Consider the following 24,087-nt stretch of genomic DNA (forward strand, 5'->3'; position numbering starts at 1 on the left):
ATTCCACTCTCTTCCTGGCTTGTGAGAGTTTCTGCCCAGAATCTGCACTATTTGGTCGATGGGCTTCCTTTGTGGGTAGCCGACTGCTCTCCTCTGGCTGTCCTTAAGATTTTTCCTTCATTTCCAACTTTGGTGAATCCGGCAATTCATATGTGTCTTGGGTTGCTCTGTCTTCTGGGGAGTATCTTGTGAGTTCTCTGTATTTCCTGGTTTGAATGTTGTACCGCCCTGGTTTGGGAGGTTCTCCCTGGATGATAATATCCTGAGAAGGTGTTTTCCAACTTGGTTCCATTTTCCCCCCACTCACTTTCAGACTTTTTTAATCAGACGTAGATTTGGTCTTTTACATAATCCATACTTCTTACTGAGCTTTGTTCATTTCTTTTCTTCTTTTTTTTTCTTTTTGGTTTCTCTTCGCTTCATTTCATTCATTTGATCCTCTAAATGGCTGATCCTCTTTCTTCCAGTTGATGAGTTGGTTGGTTGGTTACTGAAGGTTGTGCATTTGTCGTATTTCTCGTGTCATGGTTTCATCTCTTTCATTACGTTTATGACCTTCTCTGCATTAATTACTCTAGCCGTCAATTCTTTCGCTTTTTTCAAGATTTTTAGTTTCTGTATGCGCTGGAGTGCAGTAATTCCTCCTTTTAACTCTGAAATTTGACGGACTGAAGCCTTCTCCTCTCATCTCGTCAAAGTCATTCTCAGGTCCGAGCTTTGATCAGTTGCTGGCAATGAGCTCGCGGCTCAACTGCCCGACGGAGATGTCAACTCTTGTTTTTGAATTTCCCAGCTTTTTCTGCTCACTTTTATACTTTGTGGTTTTATCTGCCTCTGGTCTTTGATGATGGTGATGTACTGATGGGGTTTGGTGTAGGTGTCCTTCCTGTTTGATGGTTTTCCTTCTAACAGTCAGGATATTGGCCCTCATGTAGATCTGTTGGAATTGCTTGAGGTCCACTCCAGACCCTGTTTTCAGGTATCAGCAGAGGCTGCAGAAGGATAGAATATTTCTGAACAGCGAGTGTACCTGTCTGATTCTATGGCAGCACGGAAGGCTTCCTCTCCCAGGGTGTACTCCACCCTGTGGTGTGAGTCCTGGGGCTGCCTAGTGGGGAATGTCTCCCGGATTAGGCTACTCAGGGTGGGACCCGCACTTGAGGCAGGCAGTCTGTCCCGTTCTCAGATCTCAGCTTTCGTGTTGGAGATCCACTACTCTACTTCAGCTGTCAGACAGAATGGATTTGCACGTCTGCAGAGGTTTCTGCTGCTTTTTGTTGTTGTTGTTGTTGTTGTGTAGCTGTGCCTACCCCAGAGGTGGAGTCTACAGAGACAGGCAAGGGTTTCCTTGAGCTGCTGTGGCAGGCTCCACCCAGTTGGAGCTTCCCCAGCTTGCTTGTTCCTACTTAAGCCTCGCTTAATGGCGGGCGCCCCTCCCTTCGCTGCTGCCTTGCTGGTGAATGCATAGAACTGCTGTGCTTGCCGTAGGGGAGGCTCCGTGGGCGTGGGACCTCCAGCTGGGTGTGGGATATGATCTCCTGAATTTCCATTTGCTTAAAGCGCAATATTGGGGTGGGAGTTATCAGTTTCTAGGTGTTGTGTGTGTCGTTCCTGTGGCTAGAAAGGTTCCCACGCCCCTTGGGCTTCCCAGGTGGCCGATGCCTGTACTGCTTCAGCTCTCTTCGGTCAGGGCTGCAGCAGCTGACCAGCACCGATGAATCTGGCACTCCCAGTGAGATGAACCCAGTACCTCAGTTGAAAATGCAGAAATCACAGGTCTTCTGTGTCGCTCGCGCTGGGAGTTGGAGACTGGAGCTGTTCCTATTTGGCCATCTTGCTCCGCCCCCTACATGACTATTCTAAGCCTTCATTTTCTCATAGACGAAACGGGGATAATACTTTTTAACTAATGGTTGTAATAACAATTAATAGCCTAATATATGAAAACTCCCAGCATGGTACCTTACATTGAGGAAGTCTTTAATATATGGAAGCTATTATTAGAGACAGCATTTTTAGTTAATTTTATTGAATACCTACTGCATGCCACATACTGTTAAAGCACTTTACGTGATTTAACTCATCATCCTCACAAAACGGTATGAGTTAAATGCCATCATCATCTCAATTTTATGTATGAGAAAATGGAGGCAAAGATAAATAACTTGCCTAAATTTTCTTGCATTAAAGAACTTATATTTTGATGATGTTGAATGTTTCAAAATATATTGCATTCTGTGCTCTACTTTGTAAAGGCTGATACAGGTATAACAGCAGTTTGTAGGAAGTAAGGCCAAGATTCAAACGTGGGATGTTAGGGTGTATATCTTCCTTGCTTTACCACAGGTAGACTGCTTCTGCAGCTCCTAAAATTCTCCTAAGGAAAAGATTTATGTGGAAAAATGTATTCCATCTTTCACATGTCAAAACAGTTTGCAAATGACAATTCGTTTTCCAGAAAGTTTGCAAATGAAAATGCTTGTTCTGTGAAGAATACATGGCAGTAAGTTTTAACATAAACACAGTGAAAATTAAGGGAGGTATCTTGGAAGTCAGAGGCGAAAGGCTTCTTGTTTATTAGATTTGCAGAGTAACCACAGAATGCAATATATTTTGAAGCATTTAGGGACATCAAAACAAAAATTCTTTACATGAGAAAAATGTATAATCATGAAGTCATTCATGCTAATTCACAGTTAGAGCCCAAAAGTATTGCTTTTGGTTGCTGTTTTGCTTGTTTTGTTTTTTATGAGCTGAACAAGGAAAATAATTAGATTTGTCTTGTCTATGCAAATAGTACCTCGTATGCTTTTTGATTATATGCCAGTATTCTCTAAAGTCATAGTCAAACATTTTGCTTTTTCACTAATGCAGTCATTAATTATTATAGTCTGGGGCTAAAGAGTATATGGATCTGTTGTGGAAACTTTCCTAAGGATGTGTTATTACAAAACCCTGTAGATAGAACTTTAGGAAAGTGGTAAGTAGGGGTGTCATGCCTTTGGATCCTCTGCTGGTTTTGCCAATTAAAGCAATCAGTCTGTGGATGGAGTTAATTTGGAGGAGGCAGGATGAGGATGGAGCGTTCAGTCAATAACCACATTATACTAAAATCTGATAATAATTTGTTTAGCCACGTTCCTTGTGCCCCTCTCTGCCTGTCCCTCATCTTCATCTCTGAAATTTCATTTGCAAACTGCATCTTCCTATCTTCTTTCAACTCTTTTCCTCTGTCTTGGCTGAACTTTAACCTCATTTAAATGTCTAATCCCTCAACTATCCTTTCTTCTCCATTCATTTTATCACTTATGATGATTTATCTCACAAACATCAAACAATCCAGACCTCAGAGCCAATGACTTCTGCCTGCCTTTCTCAGCACTCTCAAAGGAGGTCTCCTTTTGTTCCCCTGTGCCTAGGCAGCCATTTGGCCATTTACTGCCAATCTGATCATTTGCCCTTGCCGACTTTGGCAGATCACGTCTTTACTGTAGGTGAAGGCGAACCTCCAGGTGTAAACCCAGAGATGACACTCTTCTTAAACAAGTTATGTCATGGAGGAAGACATCTGGTGAAGTCACCTGCCTCCATTTCCAAAATTGGCCTATCAACATTAAACTGAGATGATATGTCTTGATCTACTTCTAATGCTTGTACAGATTAGATGTGACACCTACTTCTGGATTAACCTGTGTACTACCAAACACACACACTCTTAATCGTGTTTTTGTTTTTCCAGTAAAATTTTTGCATCCTACCCATGTGCTCTCAGAAGTTAACCTTATTCCACCTAAGGTTTTAACTTCTCACACATCTTAATTCACAGCCTAAAGTCATCTTGCTCCCATTAAATTAAACAGGATGGCTTCGCATAGATGGATCATCACTCAAAGGAAAATTGAATAAATGTGGGAATGTGAGAATCAGTGGCTACATATGTGAGACAGACTTTAGGCAGGCCTGAAGCCTGTGTTTGCTAAGGGATGTTGTGCCTATGAAATTTACCTTTGATTCATCCAATCTCACAATTAAAAACTCAGAGATGTACTGGGGTTGCTTTACTGTAGGGCATATGCAGGAATTTAGCCAGTCTTCCCAATGGTCAATTACAATTAGATGGAGGACTGGGTAAGCAGTCACTGAAACTCCATGACAAATATGGAAAAGATGAACTTCTTTAACTTGTAGAATCCTTAGTCTGTGTAGGTGTTTTCATCAGCAAGTTTTGTTCTTATGGCGATGTGGGGAATTGGTTACTATCTCATTGTCTCCTATTTGTGTAAAGTTTATGTTCAAGTTTCCACATCATTTTTATTAAATAAATTATATAGCTTTTACTTGTGTTTCTGGTGTTCTTTGGTCCATCCCATCACCATTCTGTTTTGTTGCAAGCACACAACATATTTTTAGATTCCAAACTCAGAAGTTCAAAGCTTCGAACGCTTTGTTTTTAAGATGCAGTCTCACTCCGTTGCCCAGGCGTGATCTTGGCTCACTGCAACCTCTGCCTCCTGGGTTCAAGCGATTCTCCTGCCTCAGCCTCCTGAGTAGCTGGGATTACAGGCACACACCACCATTCCTGGCTAATTTTTGTATTTTTAGTAGAGACGGGTTTCACCATGTTAGCCAGGCTGGTCTCGAACTCCTGACCTCATGATCCACCCACCTCAGCCTCCCAAAGTGCTGGGATTACAGGCATGAACCACCGCACCCGGCCACTTTTTTTTTTTTTTTTTAAACTATTGTTGGCTCCATCTTCCACTACCACTATTGTCAGCTCCCTGATGTCTCCTAGCTCTGCTCTTTAATAGTCTGGATAACTCTAATTTGCCTTTATTATTACATTATATTAGTGGGTTTTGTTTATGTGTCTGTTCTATTAGAAGATGGCTTATGAAGAGAGAGCCTTACTTTGCTTAGCCTTCTCACTCTAGTGCCTAGTGTATAACTAAATGTGTAATACATTGTTGAGTGTTTCATTCAATCTTCCTGTTTGTATTAGGCCTATTTTGCATAGCAAAATACCATAGACTGCATGCCATCTTAAACAACACACCCGCATGTCTCACAGTTCTGGAAGCTGGGACGTCTAAAATGGAGGTGCCAGCAGATCTGGTTTCTGGAGAGGTCTCCCTCCCTGGCTTGCAGATGGTCATCTTCTTGCTGTCGCTTCACATAGTGGAGAGAGAGAGCACCCTTGTATTTCTTTCTCTTCTTATAAGGACACAGATCCCATCGTGCAGGCCCCACCCTCATGACCCCACCTTCATAACTAAACCTAATTAATTCCCAAAGGCCTCAGCTCCAAATATCATCACATCGGAGGTTAGGACTTCAACGTATCAATTTAGGGTGGGGGACATAACATTCATTCAGTTTACAGAATTATTTTAATGCTATCTATTTAGTAGTTTTGGAAAGTAATTCATCATATATATAGATATCATATATATAGCTTTGTCATTTGTAGGACTTCAACAGAATCACATAAGTCATATTTAGTAGACAGTAAATTAGCATCATATGTAATTAGTGGAGTCACACGCTATGTTCAGAAGACTTTCTATACATAACATAGCTAACAAACATGGTCAAAGATGCAGAGTGATGGCATGCAAATCACATCGAGCTTGAAATCAGAGGATCAAGTTCCAGTCCAGTTCACAGGTTGTATAACTTCAGCAAAGAGTCATTTTAATTACCTGTGCCTCAGCTTCCCTATCTGCAAAATAAGGGAATGCTCAGTTGCTTCTAATTCCGTTAATGTTCTGATTTGCTCATACTCACAGAAAATGCTCTTTGTACTGCATTTCTTCTAGTTCCACAATTTCCCTTCCCAGTGCAGACACCAAATCCTGATCACTTACCCCATGTGCTATTATCAGTCTTTATTCTGAACCAATTTTGAAAGCCATCTGTATTAGTCAGTTTGGGCTGCTATAACACAATACTTAAGACTGGATAATTTAAAAACAACAGAAATTTATTGCTCACGGTTCTTAAGTCTGGGAAGTCCAAGACCAACGCCTAGCACATTCAATGTCTGGTGAAGGCTTGGCTTTCTTCTTCAAAGATGGCAATTTCTATGTACCCTCACAGGGTGGAAGGGACAGACAGGCTCCTTCAGGTCTTGATTATATGGGAATGAATCCCATTCATGATAGTAGAGCCCTGATGACCTAATCACCATCTAAAGGAATCTTTAAGGAAGGGCAAGTTATATATATCTGAACTCTTCTTATGTATTTCAAATATCTCCTGCTAATCACAATTTTATTAAAAGCGTCGATGCTTGATGAGTTAATTACGTTTGATTTTTGAATTGTATAATTTAATTTCTAGACAATGAAGTTAACCAAATTTTGTTATCCATAAAAATTCATAGGTTTCTCATGTGAATAGAATTGCTAATTTTCTTTTTTTAAGATGGGCTAAGTAGTCTTGCATCAGTATTTAAGTTTCCAAAATAATTCAGAATGTAAAATATCAAATTTTACTTGCCTATAAACTTAGTGTCTCCAACCTCTATTGAGTTAGAAAAAAATTCTTTCACTGCTAAAATGTATGTACAAAATTCATGATAATTTTAGTTTTTTCTGCCACCATCTTATTCTGGCTATGTATCTATACAAACCACTTATAGTCTGTCCAGGATTCAGCTTCCTTATCTTTAAAAAGGGGGGAAAGTTTTAACTCACATGGGAGCTAGGAGGATTAAGCAAGATATTAAGTATGAGAGTGCTATATAAAACACTAAGCAGGAAGTAAATATAATTCATTATTAGTTTTAAATATTTAAGTCAAAACTCACATTTTAATACTTTTTTAGCTCAAAATAATATGTTAAGACATAGTTACTAAAATGGAATTATTTAGAGGAAGAAGGCAGGCAAATTTTGGTCATTGTTCTCAAAATCCACTCGCTGTTTTATTCCCTTATTAATTAGGCAGAGTGAGCTTTAAGCTCAGGATCTCACATGAAGACTAATACAATTGTCAACTCCTCCATCTGTCTCCCACTCCTTGCCCATGATGCTGAGTACAAGAGAGTGCTCCAGCCCATTCTGGTCCCTGTAGGCATTCTTCGACATCATGCTTCCTGGCTGCAAAGCACATGACTTTTCTTCTTGTCAGACTGTATTCTAGCTGCAGTCAGCTTAAGTGCCATTAATTGCTCATTTTCTGAGGGGTGTGAGATCACTGCTCTGGCCTCTGTGAACCTTGGATTGAGCTCAGTCACACTCAGGTTATCCAAGTATAAAATCTGAATCTTTCATCTTGCACTGCCAAATGTATATTGGATTCTAAGTGATTCCGCTTTCAAGGTACTTTCTTTAAATTATTCAAGAATTGAAGATTGGTTTGAGACCAAGTATGTACTGCTTTAGTAGAAAAGGAAAATCTAAGGAAAACGGTATTTAAGTAGATACAAGGAATTTACAGTGAGTTTCTGCATCGCACAGCATGTAATTCTATAATTACATGCTGTAATTACATTCATGTAATTCCTTCATGTAATTCTGTTTGTTAATGAAATAAGTAGAATTATATGTAATTCTAAATTTATTCTGAAAGCTTTAAGGTCCAGAATGGAACAAAATACAATGATACCTTCTTTCATTCTTTACTATATGGCTGCTTTTGGGAATGGGATATATTTAGGACCAAAATTTTAAGAAGGTATTAAATGTGTCCTTTGGCAAAATTACCCAGGACAACTTTTCGAAGAACATATTAATGTAGACTTTTCCTATGAAATGGAGTCTTTTATTCAGACTAAGTCATTATTCCGAAAAATACAAAATGGGTTGGAGAATTAATACTGGGAATCCATCAGCTTAATTAGTGTCTCTCTAATTTTCTACTATCACCACTTCACATGATATTTGGGAAGGAGGGAAAAAAAGAAAGGTGGGAGAGAAGGCATGTGAAACCATTTAAAAATATCTTTGGTTGAATAAGAACAACTCTGTAGTGGAGAAATCTAGAAGACAGTATGTTGTTTTACTGATCAAAGTTCACATCAACAGTAATGAGATATAACAACATCATGTCTCTTGATATAACACACTTAGAAAGGCACAACATCACTTCTCTGGCATTCCTATAAAAAATACATAACCTGGATTTAATCATGAGGAAAATGTCAGACAGCCCCAAATGGAGAGGCTCTCTATACAGAGCGACTATTTTCAAAAGTGTCAGTCATGAGGAAAAAAAAAAAAGCTGTCTAGATGAAAGGAAACTCAGGAGAAACGACAGCTAAATGTATTCTGTCCAGTTTGAATCTTGGCCCCCCAAAAGTATATTAGTAGGAATTGACAAAATTGAAATAAGTTCTTTGGATTAATTAATAATAGTGTATCAATATTACTTTTCTGTTTTTTAAATTTAAGAAAAGGTTTTTTTTTTTTTTTTTTTTTTTTTGAGATGGAGTCTTGCTCTTGTCCCCCAGGCTGGAGTGCAATGGCACGATCTCGGCTCACTACAACCTCCGCCTCCTGGGTTCAAGCGATTCTCCTGCCTCAGCCTCCTGAGTAGCTGGGATTACAGGCACTCACCACATTTTTGTATTTTTAGTAAAGATGGGGTTTTGCCATGTTGACCAGGCTGGTCTCGAACTTCTGACCCTGTAGTCTGCCCACCTCGACCTCCCAAATTGCTGGGATTACAGGCATGAACCACAGTGCCTGGCCAAGAAAAGCTTTATGAGAAACAGGGGGTTCTTGCTATGTTGGCCCAGGCTGGCTCAAGCAGTCCTTCTGCCTCAGTCTCCTGGACAGCTGGAACTTCAGGTGGGTGCCACTGTGGCCAGCTACTTTCTTGGTTTTGGAAACTGTAGGGATGTTATATAAGATGTTAACCTTTCAGTAAAGCTAGGTGAGGGTATATGGTAATTTCTTAGTATAGTTTTGTAACTTTCTGTAAGTCAGAAATGTAAGATGCTTCCTTAATAAAATGTTACATAATTTTCAAAGCCAAATATTAATATGTTGGATCAGTTCTGGCTTTGAATTTATGTACCATGCTGTTTCCTTCTGTGAGTTTGAATAATCAAGGGCTTGATCATTATAATAATGAAATTCAGGAATAATCCAAGCTAGAATGATTCAAAGACTAATACAGTCCTTGGAAAAGTTTCCTAAGGACTTGTCAAAATACAGTTATTTAGAGACTGTGATGAACACATACACATATTAGCTGTAACCTCTATACTGAACAGCTAGTATAATAGTGGAAAGGAAATGTTGTAGTTGAAAACTTAATGAAGAGTTGTATTAAAATATTTTCAAAAATACTTTGTTGAGGCACCCTATGTCCAGTAGTCTACAAACAAAAGAGAAGAGTGAACAAAACATTCACAACTCAAAGCAACAATAACAGAAACAGAACATTAATGACACCTACCATATGTGTAATTATGAATAACTTCAAATTTCTCAGGGAGCATCCATACAAGCGAAATTATAGGCAATTTCAGCGCTAATTAGAACTCTAAAAGGTGTTTTAACACCTAGGAAATGTTTCGTGCTTTACATTAATAGACAACATATGTTGTGAAAACTCACAAAGCCTAAAATTTGAGTCAAGCAATACCATGGGATTTGAGAACTATTCTAAAATTAAACTATTTTTGTTAAACATAAACCATATAAAGGATCTCTAATGACAACTGATCCTTGAAAGACACAGAAACAGCTCAGTTTTGGTAGCAACTACAAATATCTCAGGGGCTTAACTCAAGAAGTATTTATTCCTTGCTCACTCAATGTGTCACTATGATGTGCCATCAGGCCTCTACTCTTCATGGTTAATCTGGAACTCAGGCTTTAGATCAACCAGTGCTTCTATGATCACTTCTGCAGTGGGAAGGGGCCGTGGAGAATCTTGCACTGGCTTTTCATGAGTTCTCCCACAGGCAACGCACATGACTGCTATGCACATTTCATTGCCCAAACCAACCCTGGTGCCCATACCAACATCAGGATGCAGGAGGTACAATGAAACCATAGGTTCAGAAAGAGGATTGGACATTTTTGATAAAGATATCTAATGACTCCCACAAACCTGTATCAGATGCAAATGAAACTAAGATAACAGGGGTAGAATATTATTTCTGCTCTATTTTTAGTATTTGTCATGAACAGAGGCGCTTCTTTGCACTTAGAAAGTTCTGAGAATTACTTGAACAAGTGTCATGGACTGATCATACAAAGATACACTCATGCCAAGGTTGTTGAGGAAGAACAATTCCCAATGAGATAAGCTTAACTGGTAATTGGTATGGAATATTTTAGTATTTATATACTTTAAATGAGTGTATCAAAAGATATGAAAAATAAGAGGGAGTATACGGGGTGGTTAAAACCATCAAGGCTGGGTTTCAATCCTGGTTCTGCCACTCATTATCAGGAAGACCTTGAAAAAGTAAAATAACCTCTGTGTGACTCAGTTTCCTTACTTATAAATGAGGGTATAGTATTAATGTCCACCTCACTTATGAGATTCTTTGAAGATTGAATGAGTACACACATAAAACAGTTAGTAATCCCTAGTAAATATTATAATAAGTGTTTTCTGTAATTAATTGGACTGATTACTCATTTGGCTAATTCCTTACAAGGACTGGGATTGAGGATAAATTTTGTTTGTAAAGATAAGCAGCCATCTTTCCTAAGAGACAACAGCATGTATACTAAGCATCAGGAAGCCCAGCTCCAGCCTCACACTTCTGTCTCTAATTGGTTGGGCAACTTTTGGTAGATCACAATATTTTCTTGACATAGCTTTTCTTTCCTTTTTTTTTTCTTTCTTTCTTTCTAGACTAGTTGAGGTTACTTAACTTAAAAAATATATTTACTGGCAAGCCTACTATATATAATTTAAAACATTCCTATGTAGCAGAGGATCAATCATATTAGAAGAAAGAGTAAATGAGAAATAAGTTTGACATGAAATATAGACTTCAAAAGCAGAAATAATTTTATTAGGTGGTTAGTGATAGGGTAGCCCAGTTCAGAGTATGGCATGAGAGCATCTAAATAATAATAATAACTACCAATTACTGAATGCTTAAAAATGCCAAGTACATTTGTTCTTACAATTTCTTGTCATCGAAAAATTCAGAGAGATAAATTATCATCCACATTTTTAAAGTAAGGAAATGGAAGCTCAGCAAGATCCATGTAATTTGAATCCTATTTTGTCTGACCCCAGAAGGCAGTGAGTTTTTTCATTTATGTTACTTTATGAAGAGGGAGGAAAGTAAGGAGTAAGACAGAAACAGTGAGCAACCTGGTTTGCTTGAGTCATTTGGTATCTAGGGAGTTAGCAGGAATGTAATTAAGAAGGTCTATTCTATGCATTAAATCTATGTTTCTGTTGTCTAATACTTAAGCTCTATTTTAAGAATGTGTGTGTCTTGAATGCCTAAAATACCTGTCTCAAAGGTCCCATAGCACTTTATATGCACATTTATTGGTGTCTTTCTCACATACTTTAGCCCTTACACAAATATTTATTGGAGCACTTTAAATTACTTGTTTATGTATCAGTAAGAGATTTTTGAATTTCTCCAAGGGAAGAACTATGCTTTATTCACCTTCATATCCCTAAGATCCCATTACAATGATTGGTAGACATTAAATAAATATTTTCTGAATGGAGTAAGTGAATTAATGCTTTCAGAATGCAGTTCTCTTTTATCCTTAAATGTTTCCTTGACTCTTAGCTTACTAAGGACTCTCTCAAATTCTTTGAAATCTGACAAAATATAAATCTTCAATAAATACATAAAGTTTACAAAGACTCATTTTGCTAGAGGTAGATGTTATTTATAATTAATGTCAGAAATCTGACATTGGAAATCTGTTAGATGTTGAATGTAGATTTTTATTTTTTTAAATTTCATGTTATTTTCATTTTGGAAGAATTTTTACACTGATTATAATAGACATAAATGGAAACACATGATTGAACATGCAATATTTTTACATGCATCAATTTGAAAAATGTATTTGAGGTATAAAGCAAGTCAATGAATACTGCAGCAATTAAATAGTAACATTAGCAAGTAGCACTCATTTCCAGATCACAAGTTAAAATTTAACACCGTTTATCCAATATTATGAAATCCTACTATGGAGATTTAATAACTATTAAGTAGTAATAAGTTTTGAAAACTAAATTAAAAAAAAAACAGATTTGGTGATTGTTAATTTTATGTATCAACTTGCCTAAGCTACATGGTGCCCAGATAGTTGGTTAACATTATTTCTGGATGTATCTGTGAGGGCGTTTTTGGATGAAATTAACATTTGAATTGGTAAACTGAGTAAAGCAAATTACCCTCCTCCAACGTGTGTGAATCACATCCAATCTGTTGAGACCTGAATAGAATAAAAGGCTGAACAAGAAAGTATTCTTTCTCTCACCTGTCTGTTTCTGATCAGGGATGTTGATCTTCTCTTTAAACTTGGATTCAAATTGGAACTTACACCATTGGCTCTTCTGATTCTCAGACCTTCAGATTTGGACTGGAACTCTTCTAGCAACTCTCCTGGGTCTCTAGCTTGCTGACTGCATCCTTCATAATAATGTGAGCCAATTCCTCATAGTAAATCAATCTCTCTCTCTCGCTCTCTCTTTTTGAAATCTCCAATTGGTTCTGTTTGTCTGGAGAACCTAATCTAATACAGATTGTATACATGGTTAAATATCCTGCTCCACTCTTCATAGAATCAATGATTGTTATAGGCTTTTATCTTTTCCTAGTAGTTATCACTTCAGGTCGCATTCATGATTACATTATCTCAGAACTGCTAAAAAGACTCAAAGGATTTTGTTCTACCCACCCCCTTTTTCTTATGCAGATAGCTATTTTAAATAACCGAGAATGATGGTTTTCTTTTTGTTTTGAAAGGTCTCTGAGAATGAAGACGGCATTTATTCCTCCCCATAGAATCTCATTTTCACATTTATCACAGTGATAATCAGCAAGTTTGTTCTTGGACCTAATTGAAATTCTGTCTTTAATTAAGTTGGTTCCCTAAGAATTACTGTTATTCTATAACACTATCAATGACAGCAGTGATAACATCCCTTAGCCCTTTTACTTGAAAACTACCTAGCACTTTTATTGCCAATTGCATGTTATGTGTATAATAATTCTGAGAGATCAATGGTAAATGAGATAATATCCTTATTTTCTGTATGGAAAATCTTCATCAAAATAAAAAGCTTTTCCTGGTAAGTTAGTGGTCTTAAAGCTGAAGCTAGATATCTTTTCTATAAAGAGAATAACTAGTTAGTGCTATTTTCACAAAATCCCACCATATTCTAAAAGGGAGGATGATATTGATCTTGGCTTCTACTTTTTAGGTTAACTACCCTAATCCTTAACTTTCTTCCTAGGGCTTCTTTACTAAAGGTTTCTTAACTTTTCATTCCTCTTTTTCAAGCTTTCATAGGTCTGTTATGTCCTTTTGGAAGTGTGGTAGCTTAAGTCTTACACAGTATTTTAGTAAAATTACGACTAATAAATGTTTAGTTTTTTGTAATATGAATGAAATTCTCTGCTCATCTACACTAGATGCATTTCATATCTTATATCAGCATGTCTTGAGCTAGTTATACGTTCCCCTCTCTTATCTATGTGATTTAATACAGTGAAAACATCTTATGATTGGCTCTGGAACTTTTTTTCTCATGCACTTCAGGCTTTTATATTATCCTTTGAGAACTATTCTTTGCTATTATGCCTTTACCAAAACATTAATGCTGCCCAATATGTTATTTGGATTACTTTTTGACAAATTAATTAAAATAATATTGAAAGTAAATAAGCTAATTTGGGGAGGCTTTGAAGCACTGACAAATCTAATGCTTTCAGCTAAATCATTTTGCTCTGTGTTAAATATCTGGAACATCTTTTCTCCCTCCTTCCAAAAACTTCTTTGTGATTAGAAATCTTTAATCAGGTCCATTTATTTCTTTTAATCTTATGGTTAGCTTTTAAATATCTGTGAAGACTATGCTACATTTCAAATAGGTCAGTTATTCATAATCTGCTCTTCCAACAGTTTTCTGAAGGCGCTGTACTGAAATTATAATGGCTACCAGGCATTGTTGTAAGAACTTTATTATATTAACTCACTTTATCCTCACAACAGTTTGTTTTGAACAAATTGTGGAAGAGGCTATTTTATGGATGAGGAAATTAAGGAGCAGAATTTTAATAATTTGCTTAAAGTCACAACAGCTATTAAGTGGTAGAGACAAGATTCAAGTCCAGGTAGTATGATTCCAGAGTCTGATCTTTTGAATACGGCACTAAATTGCTAATAACTTCTACAAGATTTCCACACATTTTCCTCTAGCATATAATATGGCTAAATGTCAGTACCGTATTTGAGAGTAAGTGGTAAATGTGCATTTTAAAAATTAAATATTAACTTCATTTTATCCATAACTTGGCTTTGTGTGGCTTTGCACTTCACATACAGAAATTTTAAAGATGGATATTTCCTTTACCTGTTAGGCATAAGAAGAAAATCCAACCTAAAACTAAACTTGAAGCCTAACCAAACTACAATTTGTTAGGAAATAGTTGTATTGTGCCTTGGGAAAAGATAGCATAAAAATAAGGTAAAATAAATCTTTAAAAATTGTTATCAGAAAATTCTTCAATGACAAATTTTCATTACTTAAAGAGATTAAATTTTAGGGAATTTAGGGAAAGATTCTACATAATCTTGGTGAAATTCCATGCACATATATAGCCTTAGAATAAAATTACTAAGTATGTAAAACTGGTCTAACTTGATGCATTGGTTGGGTGGCATTTTAAAATTATACTTAATGATTATATTCATTGAATATATTTGTCAATGGAATGAAACATGATACAACTGCTTCTCTCTTTACATAGTAATGATGTATTCTTGAAATATCAGAAACAAATCAGATATAGTAAAATATATGATAATCCAAAGGTGTGATAGGAGCTGTATATTTTACAAGTGTTATAGTAAGCACTATAGTAAGTACTTTTGCCGAATAAAGAATTGCTTTACAAAGTTATTGATTGCCTGCAATGTGTGTTAAAGAGAATCTAATATTTAAATAAATCATATTTGCTTATTGCCAAATAAATGCATATATACTTGGCTGAACTATTCCTTAGGTATAATAAATAGCACAATAAATAGGAAAAAAATTCTCCACTAAACTTCACAATGATAGGAGCTTCAGGCCACTAACAGGCCTAATACTTTTTATTTCTACAAAAAGATTGACCAATGTCAGAGTCATAGATCATCAATGCCAATTCATATGGGTTGTTAAAGTTCTATTTTTAAAATATTATTATTAAAATATCTTTTTATTATATATATTAAAATATCTTTAAAATATTTAAAATATTGTTACTGCAACTAGAAGAAAGACACCATAAAATATAAAAGGTTGCCAAAAGCTACTAATTCATTATAGGAGCCATCAGAAGGAAAATGAGGGAAGCTTAGAAGAGATCCCTGCAAAGAGAGTGCAGCAGCAGCAGACCCCAGGGAGGAAGAGCACAAGTACACTTCTTTGTGGCGAGGGGCCCATCCAGGGGGTTAAAGCCTTGTTGGTAATACGAGATCCATGGGGGAACTGAGTGGGAGCAGAACCACAATGCCTACCCGCACGCATCCTACCACATACCTACTTTAGCTTCAAAAAGCAGACGGGGGGGCAGGGTTACAAGAAGTATGCCAAGCAGCAGTGCTTTCGGGAAGCCTTCTTATTTTGTGGGAGCCGAAACTTGGTGAACCTGTAAAACAACCTGGCTCCTTTGACAGTAGATGAATATCTTCAAATTTGACTCACTGAATATCAAGTATTAATGAAAGAACTAGTATAGTAGCTTAGAAAAGGTATAGAAAGAGAAAATGATGAAGAAAGCAGAACATTTTAACCGATGAGGGAACTCCCACCAGGACCCTCTGCCATAGATCAGGATAAATATTTAATATATAATTCCAGTGTTACTAAAAAGTGCCAAGGCATATAAAAAAGTGTATCCAAATTCTATTTGAACCATGTATAGCAAAAATCATCAATGATTTCAGAAAAACATATGCTACAGAACATTTTAACTCATGCACTTCAATGTTAAAATAATAAAATTTATTAATCAGAAGCCATCAGCATATTACAAGAAAAATATATCATGACCAAGGGGAATTTATTCCTAGAACACAAAAGCAGATCAATATTATTAAATCTATTGAATTATTTTATTATATTAATTAGTCTAAAGAGAAAAAGAATATTCCTCCCTCCATTGATACTAAAATGGTATTTGACCAAATTCAACATGCATTCTTGACAAGTAAAAATTAATTCTCAGAACAGTAATCAATGAAAATTTATATAACCTGATAAACACATCTATTTCAGTCCCAGAAAGAGTATCAGGCTCAATGGGACAGTAACAGAGGCATTTTCACTAAAGTTGGAAATAAGGCAAGGATGCCCACTATCAACTATTAAATAACACTTCACTGAGTGAATAGTTACAATTTGCAAGAGGACAGAATTAGAGATATTAAAATTGGAAAGAAGAGGGGAAACTATCACTATATTTGCAGATGATGTCTCATATGCTTGGGAAGCTCATGGAAATTAAGTGCAAATATAATGCAACCATCAAAGTTATTTAGTAAGATGCCAGTATCAACACACATAAATTAATAGCCTTGATTACATGTAAACAATAATCTGTTATAAGATACTGATGAAGACCAATTCATGATAGCAACAAATAATCAAATGCAGAGCAATAAACTTAACAAAAATGTGCAAATAAAGAAAAGAAAAAAGAAAGGAGAATGTAAAACTGTCTTTACAAACATGAAAGAAGATGAAGATAATTGGGATGACATACTGTGTTTTTGGAGAGGAAGACTCAACATCACAAGGACATAAACTGTTTCAATTTAACTTATTAATAAAAGCAATCCCAGTAATATTTTACTTTTCATAAATACACAAGATTTTTCTAAAGTTTGAATGTCAAGAAAATATAAATAAGAATATCCAAAAAAGTTCTGAAAAAGAAGAGCAATGGGAGGAGGGGAGCAGCCTTACCAGATTAAAACACACTATCATGACTCATTCATGAACAGAAAAAGAGAACAACAGAACAGAACAAGAGAAAGTAAAGAAAATTAACTCAAATACATATGGCATTTTATTATGTAAAAATAATGACACAGAAAATCACTGGGAAAAAATAAAACTAGCAATTGTTGGGACAAATGATACTCAGGAAAAAAATAAAATCCAATCCTCACTTACTCAACCAAGATAAATTCAAAATGGATAAATGATTTAAATGTTAAAAATGAAAAAAAAATTATGAAAAACCTAGCAGAATTCTTTACAGTCTCTTGAGTGATTTTCTAACATTGACACAAAAATCTATAAACCACAAAAAATGGTTAATGAACTTGGCAACACAAAAATGATAAATTTCTTCACAGGAAAAAACAATGCAGTCAAACTCAAAAGAAAAATAAGAAAAAAGCTTTTGCCACTTATAAAGTGGTAATCTCCCTAAAATCTAGTGGATTTTTCAAAATGAAGAAGGACTAACAAGTCAAGAAAACAACTACAAAATTGGGCAAGGAATATCGAATGTTTATAGAAAAAGTAATACAAATAGTTTGAAAAAAATAGGAAAAGATGTTTCTTCTCACTAATACTAAGAGAAGTCAGACACCACTTTACTCCTCTAAAAAAAATGGCAAAATTCTATGTTTGACAATTCATAGCCAAAAAACTGGGCACTACTCTTCATTAATTTGTAAAGGTGTGAATTGGTTCACCACCTAGGAGGGCAACTTGGCAGTCCCTATCAAAATATACATATTTATTTATATACTCACATAAATCTATATTTCTTACATATACACATATGTAAATATATGTTAGTAGTCTTTAAGAATGTGAGAATCAAAATCATACATATAGAGAGATATACATAGTTGAGATTTTGTTTTAGTGATCTAAGTAAAACAGCAAATTTCATACAATTTGTTAAGCCTTTATGATTTTCTCTCAGTTTATATGTCTTTCTGAAAACAACTTATTCTCAAAAAAATGTTGAATATTGACTCAATGAAAGGAAACATTTAATAGTATTGTGAGTCATTTGCAACATTTCAATAAGAACCAGGGAGTTTTTCTACTCAAAAATAATAGGTTGTTTACTGTTCTTTCTCTTTCTGGATTATATTCACAGCTTTATTGGTTTCCACTGGAATCATTTATACAAATTAATTTTTTATGGTCAAAAACTAACGTTATACAATTTTAAACACTACCAGAGGCAGTCTTTTTTTTTTTTTTTCCTTAAGAAAGCCTTTGCTGCAGTGAAATATAACAATGCTACCATTCTTTTCAGAGAATAGAATATTACATCAGGTATTATCTTGCAAACATGACCTTAAATTTATTTATTCTCATCTTATATTTCACAAGTATATTGGATTTTTATTTTATAAAACGGATAGTGCCTAACATTTGCATTACTGCTTCTTTATGCATGTCCTATACTCTTTAACAATTTATAATAAAGATAATAAGAGACAAAAGGCATGTCTTATTCCAAATCTAATTATCAGCCAGCCTCTTTGGCAAATGACATCTACCAATTTTAAATATAAGTAGGAAAGCTAAATATTAAAGGATGTATCATTACACAGATAAAAACAAAAGTCACAGTATCTTAATTTTTTAAATTTGGTGATGTTACTTACATGTGACATAAATTTGGTGTTTCTAAGGAATATAAAGTATTTAAGTCTGCATTTCAATGGGAAAGCTATTTTAAGTGAAAATCTGTGGCATTAAATAAGAAAATTAATGAAAACTATTATTGTGGTCAAGCCACAATTTTTTTTTAATAGAAAGAAACTATGACAAATTATGGTCACTGATATCTAAGTTTTCCCAACATATTTCAGAAACACAACAAGAAAGTTTTCTAAGTGTCTTGAAAAGCTCTATAGATCTGGAACTATTTGATCAAGAGCTAAATGTATATATTAAGAATGCCTGGTAATTAAATATTGGGAGAAAAGTTGGAATAGGGGATTACCTTCAAAAGATAACCATAATAATAGCAACTTATATTTATTGAGTACTTACTACCTTCCAGGTACATCATATATATTATTGTAATTAAATTGTTTAATATCTCCCTCTATAGAATTTAATATTATAAAGACAAGAATTTAGTCTATCTGTTTATTAGTATATTTCTCAGGTTTCAGTTTCCCCATTTATAAAATGATCAGGTTGAATTGTATGGTCTTTGAAGAACTGCTTTAAGATACTGTGATTCTAAAAATAAAGTTCATCATTTTCTGATCTAGAATTACAAAATAGAGTAAATGAAATCATTAGAGTTTAATTGTTTTACTTTTTTTTTTTTTAAGTACCTACATTTTATTATTACTTTCAAAAATGTTTTGGAAAATAATCGCAGCTACACGGAAGACTGAGGCAGGAGAATTGCTTGAACCTGGGAGGCAGAGGTTGCAGTGAGTCAAGATCACGCCACTGCACTCCAGCTTAGGAGACAGGGCGAGACTCCGTCTCAAAAAAAAAAAAAAAAAAGAAAAAAAGAAACCTAAATTTTAAAACATTTAATACTAATTGTCATTGGGACATTGGGATTTGTGGAAATTTGAGAAAGAAATATTTGATTTTTGGTGAGAATACACCTTCATGCACACTAAATGGAATCGGGTATTTTTAAAACAGGAATTCTTATAATAGTTCTATCATTTATTCTTTAAGAACAATGGAGAAATAATATAAGTGACTCAACTTTGTTAAAGATGGGATTTTTAGCTGGAATGACCATGGGTCTCACTCAGGATGGTAATTCGTGTGATCTTATTGATATAAGGTCAGAAAATACATGAAAGAAAGAAATTAGAAGAACTCAGATACTACATTTGTCTAGAAATAATTGTATTCTTAAGAATTGCCATCCTGATGTTCCAATTAAGTTAATAGCCAATAAAGTGGAAGAATGGGCCATATCACAGGAGTATCTTGATTTAATAAATAACAACACAGTTTATGATGAAAAGGATACAAATAGTCTCATTTAATGACCACAGTGACAGGAACAATTTTTGCGCTAATCTGTGTCATTAGGGCTGTTTAAAATATTTTGATGCTCCTCTTTTGGGCACATCATAAAGTTGGACTACATTTCTCTCTCCTCCTTGAGTTAGGCTTGGCCATGTGCCTGGCTTTGTCAGGAAGCTTTAAGAACCATTGTGTGATTCACCACATTCCCTTCCTTCTGCTGCAAGAAGCATGGAAATATGAGTAATGATGTAGTCTGCCAGGCTGGGTCCTTAGTGATTATGATGAGCAGAAGTACCAAGCTGAACTGCATTCAATGTGCAGTGTAAATGAGTGTCATTTTTAGCCACTGAGAATTCTGTGTTTTCTCTTACTGCGGCTAGCCTATCCTGACTGAAACAGCATTTCTTGGAATTCAGGGACTTTCTTCATCCCTGACTACATGCATCAGACTTAATTAAATGCACAAAATCTGGATGATTTTCACAACATTAAAGTAATTTTACTTTCTAATTCATAATATTTGCTGATTCATATTATTACTTTTGTTATAATAGAAATAAATTGAGTACTGCATCCTGTAAAATAATCCTTCCTGAATATTCCAGTAAGTAAGATTCAGGTTGCATACACAATCTCTGATACTTTTAAATCTTTTACAAGTTGCCCATATGAAATGCCTGCTTTGACTAAGTTTGCAGATGATTTATTTTCATAACACTGTTGCTCTAAAGAATAAGATTTTCAGAAGCAGCAGTTATAGAATTGAGTAAACTCAGATAAATTTTATGATATTCATAGGAAGCATATGGCATTCTAGTGATAATCAAATGAAATTTATAATTGCAAATTAAAATATGATGTTTATCTGGCATGTAAAGGGAGCAAATCTGGACTCCTTATTATCCAAAATTTCCATTTAGATATATTAATGCTCAAAGCAGAAAATTGTCAAATCAATACTTTACTCTGGCTAGAAAACTAAAGAAAATGTCAGGATGCCAATTCTACATGTACTCACTGAACTAAATATGCCATTAAAATAACTCAAACAAAATCTCTTCAGCCATCTTCTTGTGTATCAATTTTATGTATTCTTTGCCAGAATTAGTCAGAATCCTGGATAGTTCAGTATTTTCCCAGTTCACAGGAAAGTCTTAGACTTGGAAGATTAGTTTAGAAAACGCAGAAACCTTACCCCTACTCTCAGCGTCTTGTGTTATTACTATTGATTTTCCCTGTGGCATTGAAGTATAGATCCCAAGACAGCCAAGTTGTATTTAGAATACTGAAAAGAGGCAACAAAGAGCAATATATCTAATTCACTGCTTATGACCGCAGGAACTTTAGATCTTTGGACAAACTGAAAACCTGAGATGTTTCTTTAAATGTCTTTCAGTGCTAGTTTATACACATACAAGGTGCTGAAAATTATTTACTAAATGAATTAATTTCTAATCAGGTTCTTCCCCTGGTTTGGGGAGGATATGTTGTACAAAAAGGTCTTTGAGAAAAGACCTTATGAAAAGAGAGTCTGAAAGAAAGAATAGCATATCTGAATGCAGAAATTCGCAGAGAGAAAGGATAGAAGTTATCAAACATTGTTAGTGGTTATAATCAATCACTGGCTCCATTCTCATTATAACAACATGAATATTCATTTATTTATTCATTTAATAAAGAGTGATTGATCATTTGCCACATCCTTGATCTGTGCTCATTACTAAGGATAAAAAGCAGAAACAGCCCTCAAAAAATTTCAGTTTATCAGAAAATCCAGCAAATAAAACAAATGATAATAATTCCAGCTAACATTGAGTGTTATTGCTAGCCACTAATAAAACCACTTTTAATACATTAACTCATTTAGTCTTTGCAATAATCTTATGAAGGTGGTGATTTTATTATTAGCACTGCCATTTTACAGATGAGGAAAAGGACACAGAGAGAACTGTCTCTGGACAAATAACTAGTAAGAGACAGAGCAAAGGCTTGAACCAAAGCAGTCTGCCTGCGCATCCCATGCTCTAACCACCATATTCTACAATCTCTCTAATGAACTGTAATGGCTTCAAGACCAGAGGAAATATAAAAAAGTAGTAAGCCTTTATGATGGGCATAATTTAGATAATCTAGACTTATATGAACAACTCATCTTTAATTGGGGATCTGATGAAGTTAAATAATTTATATCATTGCTCTCGGTGTGAATAAAAGGGAAAAATACTTAGCTAAACATGTTTAATGACAATCTAAATGTTATCTCCAAATCTATTTATATAATTTATTTAAAACAAGCTTAGATGAACTCTCCTATCATAGAAGAAACTACTTGTGAAGTCGGTTCTTCCTTCTAAGGATTTTGGAGAATTTTTCCACTGACATCTCTGAAAATGGCTTTAGAATAAAGCAGATTTTTTCCCCCCAGTCTCTCTCTCTCTTTTGTTAAGCAATTGGGAAGCCATGTTTATCATTTTGGCTTGTGGGTTACAATGAGCACACTGCACCTAAATGTTTCAGTTTATTTATTTATTTATCTATTTATTTATTTATTTTGGGACAGAGTTTCACTCTTGTTGCCCAGGCTGCAGTGCAATGGCACCATCTTGGCTCACTGCAACCTCCGCTGCCCAGGTTCAAGCGATTTTCCTGCCTCAGCCTCCCGAGTAGATGGGATTACAAGTACCTGCCACCATGCCCAGCTATTTTTTTTTCTTTTGTATTTTTAATAAAGATGGGGTTTCACCATGTTGGCCAGGCTGGTCTCGAACTCCTGACCTCAGGTACAGAGCTATGTTCTCAAGATGAAACTTTCATAATGAAAAAGTCAATATCACCAAGAGTAGAGTAGAATCTCAACAAGACATAAGGCAAGAGCTACAGTTTAAAGTGTATTAGATTTAGGGCCATATAACATTACTGGCAAACATCTGTTGCTGCACAACAAAGTACTGGAGACCATGGAATTATTTGTCACAGTGGAAGTTAGTTATTATCAGTCCATTGCTGGCAATCTTACATTCAATCTAAGAAGCTAGTGATGACATGAGATAAACTTTCACTGCTCTAGTGACTACATTGATGAAAAGGAGGAGGTATTATGAACATTCCAACTCATCTCTCTGCTTTTCATCCAGTGTGGTAGAAATTTTATACTATTAGGCAGGTTGTTTAGAAACGTGTTTATGATTTTGAGAGGGGAATGTTTAAAGTAAAAGGAGTGAAAGGGGCTAATAGCTAAATGCTGCCTCCATAACTGAAGAATAGAAAAGTAAACAAATAGATGTTTCAGTTCAATTGTCCCCACTCAGTTATGCTTTTTGACATAAAACAGGATTATTACATGGAAAAGAAGCAGAGAAAGTATTTAAATATTTCTAAATAGGAATATTTATTATTTAAATTCATTTAATAATACATTCTTTCCCTCCATGAGACAATAAGTATTTATTGAACACCCACCCTATGCCAGGTACTGGGTTCAATTAACACGATAATAATAATAGTTAATACCAGGTAAAAAGCTATGTTGTTAAAACCTTTCAGTGTTAAGTGATTAATAATAATTGGAATATCCCCTTTGAACAGAGCATTGGTCTTAAATTGAGTAGCTAGTTAGGATTAGAGAAGTCAATTAGCCCTCTGACTCAATTTTGCCATTTAAAAAAAGGACCAACTATGATATGATTGTCTTTTCTGTTTCATAGACTATGTAGAAATGTTTTATATGCAAAAGATAATATTACTTTTGTTTCCACTTATAAAACTCCGTAATATTTCATAACATTAACAACCCGGAAATGAGCTATATGATATGTGACTGGGGATTTTTTCATAATGTGAAAAAGAGCCAGGGAACTCAAAAACTTATGAAACTAATGCAAAATGACTATTTTCCACCATTAGAGGAAAATTTAGCATTTCCTGGAATTTCTA

General features: G+C 35.1%; 1 protein-coding gene across 7 annotated transcripts in view; it reads right to left on the reverse strand.

Moving 5' to 3' along the window:
* BANK1 (B cell scaffold protein with ankyrin repeats 1) overlaps positions 1-24,087 on the reverse strand; it is a 310,335-nt gene that overhangs the window by 96,949 nt on the left and 189,299 nt on the right. The window lies entirely within an intron of this gene.

The sequence above is a fragment of the Papio anubis genome, chromosome 3, assembly GCF_008728515.1.
Source record: "Papio anubis isolate 15944 chromosome 3, Panubis1.0, whole genome shotgun sequence".
NCBI lineage: Eukaryota > Metazoa > Chordata > Mammalia > Primates > Cercopithecidae > Papio > Papio anubis.